At 33.8% G+C, this 16071-nt stretch overlaps 1 non-coding gene across 1 annotated transcript; it reads left to right on the top strand.

Annotated features, from left to right (window-relative positions):
* Window positions 1-47: 47 nt before the first annotated feature.
* Window positions 48-119, top strand: TRNAT-UGU (transfer RNA threonine (anticodon UGU)). Its single transcript has one exon. It is a non-coding gene; the product is annotated as a tRNA-Thr (tRNA).
* The last annotated feature ends 15952 nt before the right edge of the window (window positions 120-16071 follow it).

Raw genomic sequence — 16071 nt, 5'->3', positions numbered from 1 at the left:
TTGGGCTAATTGAAATTTATATTGATGATCCCAAGTTCGTAACAAGAGCCCTTATAGCTCAGTGGTAGAGCGCCAGTCTTGTAAACTGGAGGTCCGTAGTTCGATCCTGCGTGAGGGCATTTTCTCATTGTTTTTTCTTTTCTTTTTCCCAAGGCATAATAAATTCTTATTAAATTTTATAAATCTCATTTAAAAAAATATATATATAATATTGTTTTACTTTTTTCTATTTTTGAAATGTCATTGTTTTTTTTCTTTTTTTAATGCATGACAAATTCTTATTAAGTTTGATGTGAGATTTATTTGTATGGTAAATTACTTTCTAGAGTTCCAAAATATTAAAATAATATTTTTCCTAAGGCATGACTACTAAAGGCATGACAAGTTCTTATAAGGCATGAGCCATTTTTTTGTGAGGCATGGACCATTTTTTTTCTAAGGCATGACTACCTTTGAAATGCCATCTTTTTTCCTAAAATACTATTGTTTTTTTTCTTTTTTATCTTTTTCTATTTTGAAATGTCATTTGTTTTCAAGGCATGAAAATTTCTCATGTTAAATTTTATGTGGGGTTTATTTGTATGGTAAATAACTTTCTAGAATTTTAAGCGACTAAAATTCTTATAAGTATTCTAAAATAATATTGTTTTTTTTTTCTAAGGCACGCAAATTCTTATAGAAGGCATGGGGATATTTTTTTTCCTTAAAAGGCATGACTACTTTTGAAAAATGCCATTTCTTTTTTTTTTTTATAAAATACTATTGTTTTTTTTTTCTTTCTAGAACAACATCACATTAAAAAACCAAACCTCTAACAAGGAGTTAGAAAAAAATACAAATTAAGGCTGGATTGGATTTGGTAACCACATCGTCCAATTAATCCTAGCCTTGGTGTTCCAAAAAGAAAACCAACGGAAAAAAAGATCTACAACAGAATCAAAAAGTCTATCTTTTCTAGGTTTATTGTTACTAAAAACTAAAGAGTTACGAAAAGTCTAAAGCACCCATATGACTACATGAACACCGACTCAACAATCGAGCGCTCCATTTGAGCCGTCGGTCTAGAATCCATCCAATCCACCACGTCACGAATAGAAGAAAAAGTGGGAAGGTCCAGGTGAAGCTGATGCCCAACCCGACTCTAAACCTGATCAGCAACCGAACATTGCAACAACAAATGTTTCACACTTTCTTGAGAATTATCAATTATGACACACAGGACACAAATTTAGTTCTAACCGGAATGCGATCCAAAAGCATACGCCATAAAAAAGTTAATCTTAATAGGGACAAAACGGTTCCACCTAGTAGGCACACTATTGTTTTTTCTTTTTCTTTTAGGCATGACAAATTCTTATGTTAAATGTTATGTGAGATTTATTTGTATGGTACATAACTTTCTAGAAAATAATTATTATTTTCAGACGATGAATATATAAAATGCAGAAATTTATCTATCGACAAAACTTTAAAAATATTGATGTTTCACAAAATCATACATGTATTCTATTATTGTTCTTTTGAAATTCAAAAAGTTTACATCGTATTAAAGACAAATATGCAACAAGTTGTATTATTAATTTTTTTTATCATAACTAATTCTTTTAAAAGTTAAAACTAATTATTTGGTTTGAAAACGAAATACTGATTTTATGAGATTATTTCCTGGTTTTTTGAGCCATATTTATTGTTGATTTATTGGGAGCAAATTTGAAATTAAGAACAATAAAATGACACATGGTATAATATTAATTATGATATGTATTAGAATGACACACGACAAAATGAAAGAAACTATTCTTTTATTTGAATATAGGGAGAGGGAGATTAGGAGCGTTGTGGGCATTTAATATTTGAAGCTTTAACATTCATGTTATAATTTTACACATCAATCTTTAGGCTCTCATGATGAGAATATTAATTTTAGAAGAAAGAGACAATGTTTTTCTTTTGTGTGATCGACATTTCAAATTGTTTTTAGTTCTTTGTTGTAAGCTAACAATTGTTGTAATCTCAACAATGGAATCTTTAGGCTCTCATGGATGAATTAATTTTTATGATGACTTGATAATAAACTAATATCCTATTTGTAAAGAAAAAAAACTAGATTTCTAATCATAAAAATGGGTTGTCGGGCCGTTCACTGCACCTTCCCCAATTCGTGGGGTTTTAGGGAAGGATGCTCGCCTATGACGAAACGGGAAGGCACCAAAACACATTGCAACTCTTCTCCTGTTCACCCCTATTTGAACCCCTCATGATTATAACTTAGGAACTCCCCGATAAGGAGTCATTGTCTTAACCATGTGATTCTTCATATGATAGTTAAATTCATGTCATAAGCTAATTCTAAAAAGTAGACTTCCCCTATCATAGAAATAGTGGAAAAAGAAAATAATCTCATAAGAACCCTATGAAAAAATAATTGGCACATCGAAACCTTCTCTCATGCTATCAAGTATTATCAATATATTATCGAGTGCTTTGTTGTTTTCCAAAAGGGTTTACACCCAAAATAGCTTGTGCTCTTTACTTTTTATTTATTTTTACTTATCCTATAACTTAGTCAAATATTACAACAAGTGGCATCAAAGCCACTTTTTGGAACCTACAAAAGTTTTAGCCGATTTTCTTTAATTATACAAAGGTTTAGGTCAGCTTTCTTTCATTCCGAAAAAGGATATCAACCAACAACGAACTTAATGCAATTTCGGTTCTTATTATGGCAAGTATCGATGTGATCGTTATTACACAAGCAAGTTATGATGGTACACCAGCTAGATTCATAAGCAAAAGACATGTCGATTGGAAATGAAAACATATCTCATTAGTAAAATATGTATCTAGAAGTTGTTTTTACAGGCTACAACTCAACCATATTTTTGAGTTTAAAGATATTATGTGACATCCCCATTTTCACGGCTAGAAAAGACCGATTTTGTTTATGCTTTATAAAAATCAGAGTACTTCTTTTAATAAAAATGTTGCGGAATTTGTTCCCAGAAAAAAAACATGATAAATACGTTATCAAAGACTTTCCGAAGAAATGTATTTTTATTCATTTTAAAACATTTGGGATGTCATCGTCAATACAGAAACATAAGCATAAACAGAACTTACATTTATTTACATTAGTGATCTACATCTCTTTTAAATCTCTCAGTGTAAAGTAGCTTCGTATCGACACCTGTGATACAAATAAGCTTGAGTGGGTCAGGTTGGGAAACCTGGTGAGTACATAGAGATTTCAATCCCACAATGTTATATCATATAATTTAGAACTTACAAAATATACGATTTCACCATATATATATAAGCAACTCTTACCCCACCCCGTTAATCCTCACAACGAGACTATCCATACTCTCGGACCTTAAATTTTACCTCTTACTTAGTCCATACTCTCGGATCTAATCCATGCTCTCGGATCAATAAGTGTGCCCATTCCATACTCTCGGGTTAGGGACATGTGTCTATATGTAAATCCATACTCCCGGATTAATGACGAACAACTGTGTCCTGTCCATACTCTCGGACTAAGGACAACTGACTATGTCTTAATCCATACTCCCGGATTAATGACATTTGACCGTGTCCAATCCATACTCTCGGACTAGGGACAATGACTATGTTTAATCCATACTCCCGGATCAATGACATATACTAAAGTTCTATTCTCTGAGTATAACTCACTCGTACTCGTAAGAAGATTCTACCCAATATTCCTCATAATTAATTTAGGTTTACTCTTTGTCCTAAATCATCATATATAATCAGGTATGTTCTTTAGCACGTATTTCAGACAACATCAAATAATTCGCACGTAAACATATATTTAATACATCAATCAATACTTGTATTAAAATCATGTTCATGAAAGGGACTATGCACTCACTTGATTAGGTGGTGATTCCGAACTCAGACAGCGCTTCGTTATCTCAAAACAATTTTCCACAACAAAACCTAGTATCAATACCATTAGGGTTTAGTTTTTAACGTTAACCGCGACTAATTAATAGTCTAGCTATTATTACTATTATATAAGCGTTAAATAACACTCAATATAACTCATAATAATAGCCCAAATAATTATTTTAAGGTCCTAATAATGTTACTATAATTAAATAAAAGCTATATTAAATATAGTATAGGCGTAGCTCACTTACAGCGGGTTTTTATTAAAAATTGGGCTTCGCTGGAGCAGTGTTTCCGAGCCGAAAGCTTTTCTTCTCGGAGCCGTCGGGCGCTCCGGGGCTTTCTTCTCGTGCTAGGGAGGTTCCCTAGACTTGGGAGAGGTTTAGGGAGGTTAGAGAGAGAAAGAAAAGTTTATGGTGTGAAGAAATTATGAAGAGTTCATCTCTTATTTATAGGAATTTTATAGTAAAGTAGTCTCTAAGCTTCGTCCGTATCTTTCGCGTACGAGCTCCGTTTTTTATGTTCTTTATATCCACGCGTTGGTATTTACGAGTACTACAACTTTCATTTAGACCTCGTCGGCTAATTCTCCCTCTATCTCAGATTTACAAAAACTGTATCGTATTTATCGCGCACGAAGAGTAGCGACTAAGCTTCGTCCATATCTTTCGCATACGAGCTCCGTTTCCGATGTTATTTATATCTACACGTTGGTATTTACGAGTACTACAACTTTCATTTAGACCCCGTTGGCTAATTCTCATTCTATCTCGGATTTACAAAACTGTATCGAATTCGTCGCGCTCGAAAAGTAGAGACTAAGCTTCGTCCATAACTTTCGCATACGAGATCCGTTTTTGACGTTATTTATATCCACGCATAGGTAAAAATAAAATCTACAACTTTCATTTTTACTCCGTCGGCTAATTCTCGACCGATCTTAAATTTAACAGTAGGAGGAGATTATACTGTTAAATGTCCGCGTAAAATTCATAACTTCTACATACGGACTCCGTTTTCGTATGTCTTTTTACCGTTGAGTTCCTATTAATGAGATCTTCAACTCTCATTTATGTCGCGTAGGCCAAAAACGGCTCGAACTAAAATTCGAGTTTCGGGCTGTACACTGCTAAGCCGAAACTTCGAAAAATCATAACTTCCTCATACGAAGTCAGATTTGGGCGTTCTTTTTATGGACGCTCTTGGTTTAACGTTTTCTACGACTTTAGTTTAGATCGCTAAGGCTAAAAGTCGGTCTATCGTAAATTCACTATTTACGCTTCCCGGTGCAGTGCCGGTTCCGTCGCGAAACTTCGACAGGTCATAACTTATTCGTTATAACTCGGATTTCGGCGTTCTTTATATCTACGGAACCCTTGAGAAATATTCTACAACTTGGTTAAGATTATTTATTCTAAATAATCTTTTGTCGAAAAGTCGTTTTCGACCCCTATTATCTCTAAATTGACTAGCCCGGATCTACGGGCGTTACATATTATAACTGATTTTGAATCGATGGAAGTCAAGTACGATAGAACTAATTGGGTATTAAGCTTTAGTTCTTGTTCTTTGTTGTAAGTTAACAATTATTTTACTATATATGTGTAAATTTTGAGGTGTTTATTAGGCAAAATAACAAACAAAATATTTCTCAACATGAACAATCTATTTCATTCACAGATCAGTTCGTTTGATATGTAATTACAAGATAAAACCTCACTACAAGTTCCTATACTACTCTTTGAATATCACTCGTTAATAAATGCTATACAAGAAAGATGTTTACAGAGCTCAATAAGAAACCCTAATGAAATCCTAAAACTTGTAAAAGAAACGAAGAAAGAAGATGATGAAAATATGTTCTCACTCTCACCTACACACACAAATAACACAGATAAAACAATATATACATGGACAAAACGGAGTATCCACACTTAACCCAGAAGGACCCGCAGACATACAAGAACTTACACCTGTAACCTTTAAGAAACTGAAAAGTACAAAATATACCCAAACAATAAAACTAAACACAAAAGATGAATGTCAACTTGTAGTTTGAAAATAAAGAATATAATTTTAATACCTCCCCTCAAACTAAAAGTTGACATAACCAAGCAACTTTGAAAGGATCAAATAAACCCAATATACTAACAAGAAACTGATGTTGAGACACATTGAGACCTTTAGTTAGAATATCAACAAGATTTTTTTCAGAATCAATATTAACTAATTTTATTATATTTTTAGAAAATTTTTCCCTCACAAAATGAACATCAACCTCGAAATGCTTAGTCCTTTCATGGAAAACAGGATTCAAAGCTAATTTAATAGTAGAATCATTATCACAATATATATTAGAGGTATTAGAAACATTAATGCCAAGATCATAAAGAACCCTCATAACCCAAATAATTTCACATGTGATTGAACCTAATGCCTTATCCCTGATTCTGTAGAACTCCTGGATATTGTCTTTTGTTTTTTACTTCTCCAAGAAACAAGAGTTTTTCCAAAATAAATATAGTAACAAGTTACAAACCTCCTAGTGGACATGCATTTAGCCCAATCAGCATCAACAAAACTAGAAACCTCATTAGAACAACTTTTGACAACAGATATACCTTTTCCAGGACAAGACTTTAAACATCTTAACAACCTTAATGCAACAACTAAGTGGGATTTTCTTGGACTGTGTATAAACTGACTCAAGGTTTGCATAGTATAAGAGATGTCAGGTCTAGTAATAGTTAGATATATCAACTTTCCTATTAGTTTCTGATATTTTATGATACTACTCAACAATACATCATTGTTATCCAAACCATCTTTATTAATTTTTTGACTAGGATCAAAAGGAGCACTAACATGTTTACAACCTAACATACCATATTCATGTAATAATTCCAAAGTGTATTTCCTTTGAGACAAACACACACCTCCTTCAATATCTATAACCTCTATACCCAAAAAATATTTCAATTTTCCCAAATCTTTAATTAAAAAGGAGACTTCAAAAAAGTTTTAACATTTTCATTTTCAGTTTCAGTTATACTATTACCTGTAAGAATAATATCATCCACATAAACTAATAAAACAACAATAGAACCATTTTTGTTCCTAACAAACAAAGAAAAATCATTTATACTCTGTTTAAAATCAAAATCAAATAAGGAATTACACAATTTTTCATTCCATTTATGAGGGGCTTGTTTTAATCCATATAAAGACTTTTTTTAATTTATAAACACGGTTATCCTCCTTTATATGATAGCCTTGGGGTAATGTCATATAGATATCCTTGTCAAGACTACTATACAAAAAAGCGTTGTTAATGTCTAGCTGAAACAAACCCCAAGAATTATTAATAGTAATAGAAATAATAAGCCTAACAGTGACTAACTTAGCCACAGGAGAAAGAGGTTTCAACATAATCTAAACCCCTCTCGCTGACTATACCCTTTAGCAACAATCCTTGCTTTATACCTGCCAATTTCTCCATTTGACTTATATTTAATCTTATAAATCCACCTACAACCAGTTGGTTTTCTGTCCTTAGGCAAGTCAGTTATATCCCAAATATTATTTTTGTAAAGGGCCTCCATCTCATCATTCATTGCCTTGATCCAGTTAGGATCAGAACAAGCTTGAAGATAAGACTGAGACTCTAAATTTTTATTAAGGCTTGAAGTAAAACACATGTTTTCTTTATTTAAACAGGAGTAATTTACAGCTTTTTCAATACCATACTTGTGTTTTCTTTATAATCATATTGTACATGTTATTCGGGTTGATCGGGTAATAACCGAACCGAACCGATTAATACTCGAACCAAATCGAACCCGTATTGGTTAATCGGTTCGGTTTTCGGTTCATACAATTACCCTTATTCGGTTTTCGGGTTATTCGGGTTCGGTTCGGTTCTGACCCGAATAATATCCCTAATCCACACAATTAATTATCATTTTTGAAGTATTGAAGATATGGTGGGCCACAAAGTGAAATTTGCGCCTAATCAATGTACTTGTTAGAAATGGTACGTCAAGAAACTTGAAGAAATCTAAAATTCAAAGTCAAATCCAAGTCAAGTTCAAGTTGAAATCAACAACCAAGCAAAGTTAAATTTGAAGAGCTGATTGTAACATCCAAATTTCCAAACCAAAATTTTCATTTTTAAATTCATATAAAAACGTTGTTCATAAAAGCCATTTCAAGAAAATCATAAATGTCAAATACAAATCATCATCAAAATATTAGAGTGTCCCAAAATATCCGGAATCATAAACTGCAGACGAATGTGTACAATCAATCCTTCGCATTCCCGCGATCATCAGAAGTACCAAAAACACATTTAATCAACAACTGTAAGCACGAAGCTTAGTGAGTTCCCCAAAATACCACATATAGTACAACACAAAATAAACAGCTATGGGTTATCAGCAACCCTGGAGACTACTTAAAGTCTCAGTGGGCAAACGTCACTCCTTGTGGGTTATCAGTGACCCTGGAGACTAACCGTAGTCTCGGCACACACAGTAACACATATCACGGTAATAGTACATAGACCCATCTGGTCATCAAATATATAAACATATATTACCACACAGGTAAGAATAGTGAGGCGACTCACCTTGCACAGATGATTGATAGAACTTACACCCGAACTTCTGGAACTAGACTCCGCCTAAAATTACACCAATTAACCCTAATTAATAATTAAGGTAATTTTTTCATACTCCACTAATCCCAAGACAAGTCTAATCCACATCTAGGGAAAAAGACCGTTTTGCCCCCTCAAAAAGCCCAAAAGTCAAAGAAAGTCAACATGCAGCCGTACACGCTGCATACTCAGCTCTACACTGGTCATATAGCGCTTGGATGGAAATGATCGGGCTTGCAACTAGCTACGTTGGGCGTAGCCAGGATTACACACAACGTACGCGGCTGATCCCAAAACTCCGTTTTTTAAAGTCTTAATCATTAAGACACTTACTCGAATCTCAGATCTGACCCTAAAAATACGTCCTAATCCATAAAGTCTCTGACTTTATGCCTTTCCATGGCTAAAGAGAGCTTAATCCCAAAATCTTAACTTCTAACATCACCAAAAGCTCCATAATACATGCATGGAAGAAAGGAAAGGACCAAGCTAACATTTTTATGACTTTAAGCACCCTAAAACGTCTGAAAGGACAACTCATATGCTTTGGAGTATTCCATATTCACAAAGATCAAGGTTTTGGGATAAAAGAACAAAAGAACAAAAATCCAAGCCTAAATAAGATCTAGCAAAATAAGCTCCAAGGTATGAACTTTATACCTTCAAAAGATGAACAGAGAGATGTAGATTCTAGATCCAAAGGCTTGAATGCACCACCACTTCTTGAATGATCTTCCTTCACTACCAAGAACACTCAAGGATCACTTTCAAGCTCCAAATCTCACTCACAAGGGCTAAGGCTTCGATTTTAGGGTTTAGAGGAATGGAGGTTGGTCATAAGGAGGTCTAAGGGGGATTAAGATGTTTAAATAGGGGACACAACCCTAAGAATTTAGGGTTTAGGGACTGCGAGTATGCCCGACATACCCACATATACACCCAACATATTCCTCTTCCTCCACGACTTTCATGTTGACCTACACCCGATGTACATCATGGTACGCCCATCGAAAGGGGAAAAAATACAATAATTTAAAATACTAAGGGTTGAAAAGGAAATACTTGGCAACGGGTGTTACATTGATAAAGACAAAGAAGATGTATGGTGTAATGAGTTAGGTCCCTCGGTAGTGGAATCATAAGGGTAAGCTTGGATTTTTTTTCCATAATGGAGCTTACCGCATTTATTGGACGAGTTCATAAAAAAGGAGGGTTCGGTCAAGTTAAGTTCTTATAAACGAATTTTTGTGAAATTATCTTTAAAAATGCATTGTTTTCATAAATTTAATTCGGCGTAAAATTATTTACTCAAAGGTTGGTTTGGCTTTTTAATATAAGGCATTAGCCTGAATATAATCTGAAACTGCAATAAAGGTATTGAGACTATTGTCTAAGTTCATCATTTCATTGGAGCTTTCCTCATTGTAAAGTATGATCATGTGAAAAAAAGAGTGAAGTGTTTTTAGTTTCAAGTTATTTATTTTTTATTCTAAGTTCTTTTTATGTCATCTACGTCTTTACATTTCTGTTATAATGTTTAATCTTTTTATTACTTGAGGGAAAGTAAGGTTTAAGTTTGGGGAGATTTGATAGATGTCATTTTGTGTATCTTTTAGCGCAGTTTTTATTAGCATTTTGCATCATATTTCATGCTTTATCATGTGCATTAGTTTAAATAATGTTTAGCTCATGTATTTCGTAAGAATCCCCATACTACTCATGTTTTGGTGTTTATTTCAGGTAAGTTGAAGTGGAACGGTAGTTTGAAAGTATTTGGAGAATATCAGGAGCATAACTGGAGTAAATCTAGTGCCAAAACGCTAAAAAAAGACCAAATACGGGCTATGTCTCACCAAACATGGGTCGTTCTTCACTTACGAAACTTAACCAGAAGATTTCTGATTTTTTTAGGCATTTTAAAACTTCGGTTCTGAAGCACGAGCCGTGCCTACCTCCTGATGCTATTATTTTGGATATTTTAACCTGCGAAGCCCAAGCTCGGGTCGTTCTTATTTCCAGAATCCTTATTTGCTGCCATGCATGCTATATAAATACCAGATATCATCTCAAACGGTCCCAAACATTCCCAGACGACGAAAAAACCCTTTTGAAGGCAATTTCTGCTACTTTTCATCACTTTTTGAAGACCAGAAGGCCGTAAATCATCTCCTACGTTTAGTTTAGAAAGATTAGTTATTTAGTTTATCTTTTCATTAGTTTATATTAGATTTTAGTCATGTCTGGCTAAAACCCTAGTTTTCAGTTCTACATAGACTGGTACTTTTCATGTGATTAGTTATCAGATTTGGTTTTCATTGTGTGTATTATTCAATAGATAGGTCAAGATTAACTGATCATAACTACCGGGAAAGGAGTTGAGCACCATGTCAATGGCAAGCTCCTTGTCAAAGTTCACATTGAGCTTCTCCAATCTCTCCATGTGTCTTTGCATTTTTTGCACATGAGCACACACAAATTCCCCTTCTTTCAATTTGCATGCGATAGGGGCCTTGACGACTTCATAATGTTACCGTCTCACTTTCTTATGGAACATTTGTGAGAGATCCTAGTTCAATTCATAAGGCCAATAGTCCTCATAGGACTTTTGAAGCTCAGGTGCCATGTTTGCAATCATAATGCAAGCGACCTTAGTGTCGTCGTCAATGTGTTGATTGTAATCTACAAGTTCCTCAAGAGTAGCAGTTTATTTGTTTATTTCTGGGACTGGATTCTCGAGAACATACTATTTATTCTCGTATCTCAATTTTATCTTCAAAATTCGCATCCAGTCCATGTTGTTTGGATCAGTAAACTTGTCCTTTGAGAGGATCGAAAAGAGAGTGAGGTTGTGAGTGGGTGGAGGAGGAGGAGGAGGAAGATCACCATTTCCACACATCTAAAATAAGAGATAAGATTTTAGTTAGTTGATTTAATCCTTAATATTTTAACCCCAATTAATATTCAATGCTAGGATCCATAAATATAAAATTCGTAATTAAGAAGAGGGATGCTGTAATCTAATCGTGAATTTATTTTAGGTAGGTAAAGCATTGTACCAATTTCAATATAATATGAAATTCCTAGATCTTTTGAGATTCATTGAACTATTCAATGAAATGTTTAATCTCAGATTATGCGCTTCAATTTGTGACTTGGATGTCGAGAATCACATACAAAATGTGAATAACCATGCAAACCAGTGTGACATCCTCGAGGTCGCTTATGATCTCACATTGATGTGTCGATTAACCACATACACTCCATTAACAATCATAAATTCGAGTATGTGCCATCATTTCATCTTTATAGACCCACATTAGTGTGTCGGTTAACCACACACACTCTATTAACGACATGGAAATAAATAATGTGCATTTTCATGGATTAGCATACAATTTCACATTTTTCGTAAAGTAAGGTTCTAGTACTTTATACATTATACTTTTAATGTGATTATTTCCTATCAAACCCGTTCGACTAACGACCCTCCACCACACAAAGAAGCGGTGGGTGAAAAGGACACCCATTCAACGGTCATTTTATAGGCCGTTTCCTTATACACTTCTTATAATGTGGTTTCGTGAACGAGATCTACTAACGATTCGACTGACTTTTTAGTTATACATATAGTATTATACTCTTATATATATATATATATATATATATATATATATATATATATATATATATATATATATATGTATAAGGCGTATTTTAAAACTTTTTCAAAACACGAGGTTTAAATTTAATTATCTAAATTAACATTTAATTAATTAATATTTTAAACCAATTTTGAATTTAATATTTATCTTTTAATTAGACTATTCATTTAATTATCTTATAATTAAATATTTTGTCCTTTTATATTTACTTCCTCAAAATTCGAAATAGAGTTTTTAGCTATCTAGCATTAATAGTTCAGATTTTAATCAGATAAAATAACAGATAATGACTAATAATTAACCTACAATTCGAATTAGGAACACAAATCTCGAAATTCCGAATTAATTAGAAGGCGTGTCACGCCTAGCTCTAGGCGCGCCACACCCTGCAATTAACATGTTTCTTATCGTCTTCTAGTTTGATCTTTATGCACTAATAATTGAACAAGCTTGGATCTGATACCACTGATGGGGGTTTTAGGCTAAAATTGCATTGCACTTGCGAAATTTCCCTTAACACTTAAGGGTACATGCAACCTAAAATAAGATCTACGACTTTCACTATTAATAGCAACATACTTTATGAAACAAAACTAGAACCCTATGATTATCGAAATCATGAGTAGGAAACATACCTTTGCTTAATTCGCATTAAGCTATCAAACGCTTTGAAGATCTTCTTGAAGTATCATTTAGAAAACCTAGCTCCAATGTGTGGTAGCCTCTAATGCGTCGTACCCAAAACCCTAGGACCGAATATAAGAGAGGGGAGAGATGAGAAATTGAAATTTCTCTATGGGAGGAGGTAATGGCGGAAAATCCAATGGGTTATGACCATTTATATAGTTGCCAGATAATCCTAGTAACCCTAGATTTGAATTTAAGATAATGATATTTTAATCCAATTATTATCTAGTTCCCTTTTATCATTTGGAGGCTTCCAGAAACTCTATCTAGTGATCCTATAACCGTCCACCCTTTGTAAGGTTCTGGATTCTCTCCTTTGTTCAACTATCAAACAATTGTTGTCCAGTCCTTGCACGTCTAATTACTTCTAATTAACCTAGAATTAATTCCAAATTAATTCTTAGTTAATTATTACTATTTCCAATTAATATATTAATCATATAATATATTAATAAATCCTCTCTCTCTCTCTCTCTCTTTCTCTCTCTCTCCCTCTCTTATAACCAATCTAAACCATTTTATGGTTATGGGGGCAACCTAAAAATGACTTTACTTTTATTCTTCAATGTTATACCAATTTAGTTAAGACCTTTGATACCTTAATCCAATACTTACATCTTTATCTTTATAACTCTTATAAAAGAGGCCATTCAAATCAATATGATTCAAGATACACATCTATCTTGAATCATATTGATTTGAAACCCCCAAACTCTTCAACTTACTCTAATTATTTGATTTGTTAATTGAAATACTTTACCTATAAAGAACATTATTCTTATGTTTGGTTACTCATACTTACTTTCTCTCTCTTTCAAATTTTGTTATGTAGAATACATAAAAATGAAGAAGAATGTTGTAGTTGTCATATGTCTAAAAGAAAGTGTTTAATGACGAAATATGTTGGGGTGATACGATCTTCTTTGGGTATATCAAATATTCAACGAATCAAGTCATTGATTGATTTAAAGCAAATAATATCAAAGATTCAAAGTCAAAGATATGATACAACATTGTGTCAAAGTTCTTTCTATATATATATATATATATATATATATATATATATATATATATATATAATTTTTAATTTATTTTGCATGATATTTAATGTTTCATATATTATAATTATATAATATAAATGTATTGTTGTGTTAGATTGTACGCATGAAAGATCTTGGAACAACCAACAATCAATATTGATGTGTATTTCATGATGTTGGATCATTCTTCAAGTATAAAAATATTGTTTCTCAATCAATTAAGTAATTAGTCAATTGTATTATAATGTTATAATTTTAGCGGAAAGAGTAAGAGAGGTTAGGGACATTTGTATCACGAATCTAAAGTTTTTATCATGGATATATTTTGACCTTTGTGAATTGAAAATTTATGATTTGTTGTTTCATATGTATCTTTTTTTTGAGACATTCAATCTTAATTCTTATCATTTTCTAACATAACATGAATAGGTTAAGGAATATTAAGACATTGACATGAATATTAAATATTATTTGAGATATTTAATTAGCCATTTTAAAAACAATCCTTTTTTTGGATCATATACACAAAATCTTTTTTCATATTTAATTTTTGACAAAACTGCAAAAATGATACTTGTGGTATGCATTTTTTCTGAGGTTTAGTCCAAGCCTCGATTTTTTTGGCTTCATGGTCATTTTGGCCTAATTTGTACACGGAAATGATCCCTCGGAAAACTGAAAAGACTAAAATGTCATTCTGATATATATAATTTTTATGTTTTTTTATATTTAATTTAAAGTTTTATTAATAAAAAATAGAGGGTCTCTCCCTCTCTCTCTCCCTCTCTCTCTCCTGCACGAAGTCATTCCTACTAGGTACAACCCCCAAGTTCATCTTCTCTAGATGGAGGAATATCCTAATCGACATCTTCACTACTGTTCAGGGAGACCAAAATCATCCACCTTCATCACCATCCTAACCATGAAACATCCAAAAATTCATGACCAAAAATTTCATTTTTAATTACTAAATAAAAACCATAGTTATCAAAACATTTCATCAGAACATAAGTCAAAATATCTCAAAACATTGTTATCAGAGTTTCCAAATCAAAACATCAGAGTAATCATCCCAGGCTAAACATAATGGTGTGTGCACTGCAGTCATCCCGAGCTCTTCCCTTTGCTACCAGAAGTACCTGAAACCAAAACTGAAACCGTAACCACAAAGCTTAGTAAATTTCCCCCAAACTACCACATACCATACACATAACATGCAACTAGGAGGTACGGGCTCCGCCCACACTCAAGGAGATATGAGCATCACCCGCATTCGGATAACACGTACCGCCCACGCTTAGTGAGATACGGGCCCCGCCCACACTCAACTATCTAGGAGATATGGGCCCCGCCCACACTTGGTTAACTAGGAGTTACGAGCCCCGCCCACACTCAGTTAATAGTGAGATTCGGGCCTCGCCCACACTCAGCTAACTAAGAAACACATACAAGTATCACACAGACAACAAGTATAACCAAATCTACTAATCCTTTCCATATCCATATTCAAATAATACTAATATATGGGCCCTGCCCACACTTAGCTACTAATCGGCACACATAACATACACGGGCCGACATTGGTGCCTTCGAACCGTTCAAACTAGGAGGAAACTCACCTCAAATGTCGGATGATAGTTGACACGTCTCTGCCGCGGAATTAGCTCTACTCACTCCCTGAACCAAAACAATCCCTTAGCTGCCATTTCATACTCATAACTCTTAGGGTCAACCATGGTCAAAGTCAAAGTCAATGTTCCGAGTTGACTCAACTCGTCGAGTTTACCCTTCAACTCGCCGAGTTCCCATGAATCACAGAATCGTGAAATCTCGATCCAACTCGTCGAGTTTTCCTTCAACTCGCCGAGTTCTTCCTTTCAAACAGAATCGAGACACTTCGGCCCAACTCGTCGAGTTCCTCTATGAAATCGTCGAGTTCTTCAGTCTGTTAACCTCTCTTATTGCATTAAGCCCTTATTCTTCCAATCTACACTCCACACCCCAGATCTAGACTGGAAATGCTTCTAGAAGGGTAAAGTTTCCAACTGTACCCATTAATACATTTCCTAAGTGGATTAAGCTCAAACCCTAACCCAAAAAGACCAAAGTC

This window comes from Lactuca virosa, chromosome 4 (assembly GCF_052849685.1).
Source record: "Lactuca virosa cultivar CGN04683 chromosome 4, Lactuca_virosa_CGN04683_v6, whole genome shotgun sequence".
In the NCBI taxonomy this organism is placed as follows: Eukaryota; Viridiplantae; Streptophyta; class Magnoliopsida; order Asterales; family Asteraceae; genus Lactuca; species Lactuca virosa.
The sequence above is the reverse complement of the archived record's forward strand: the minus strand, read 5'-3'. Positions and strand labels throughout refer to the sequence as shown.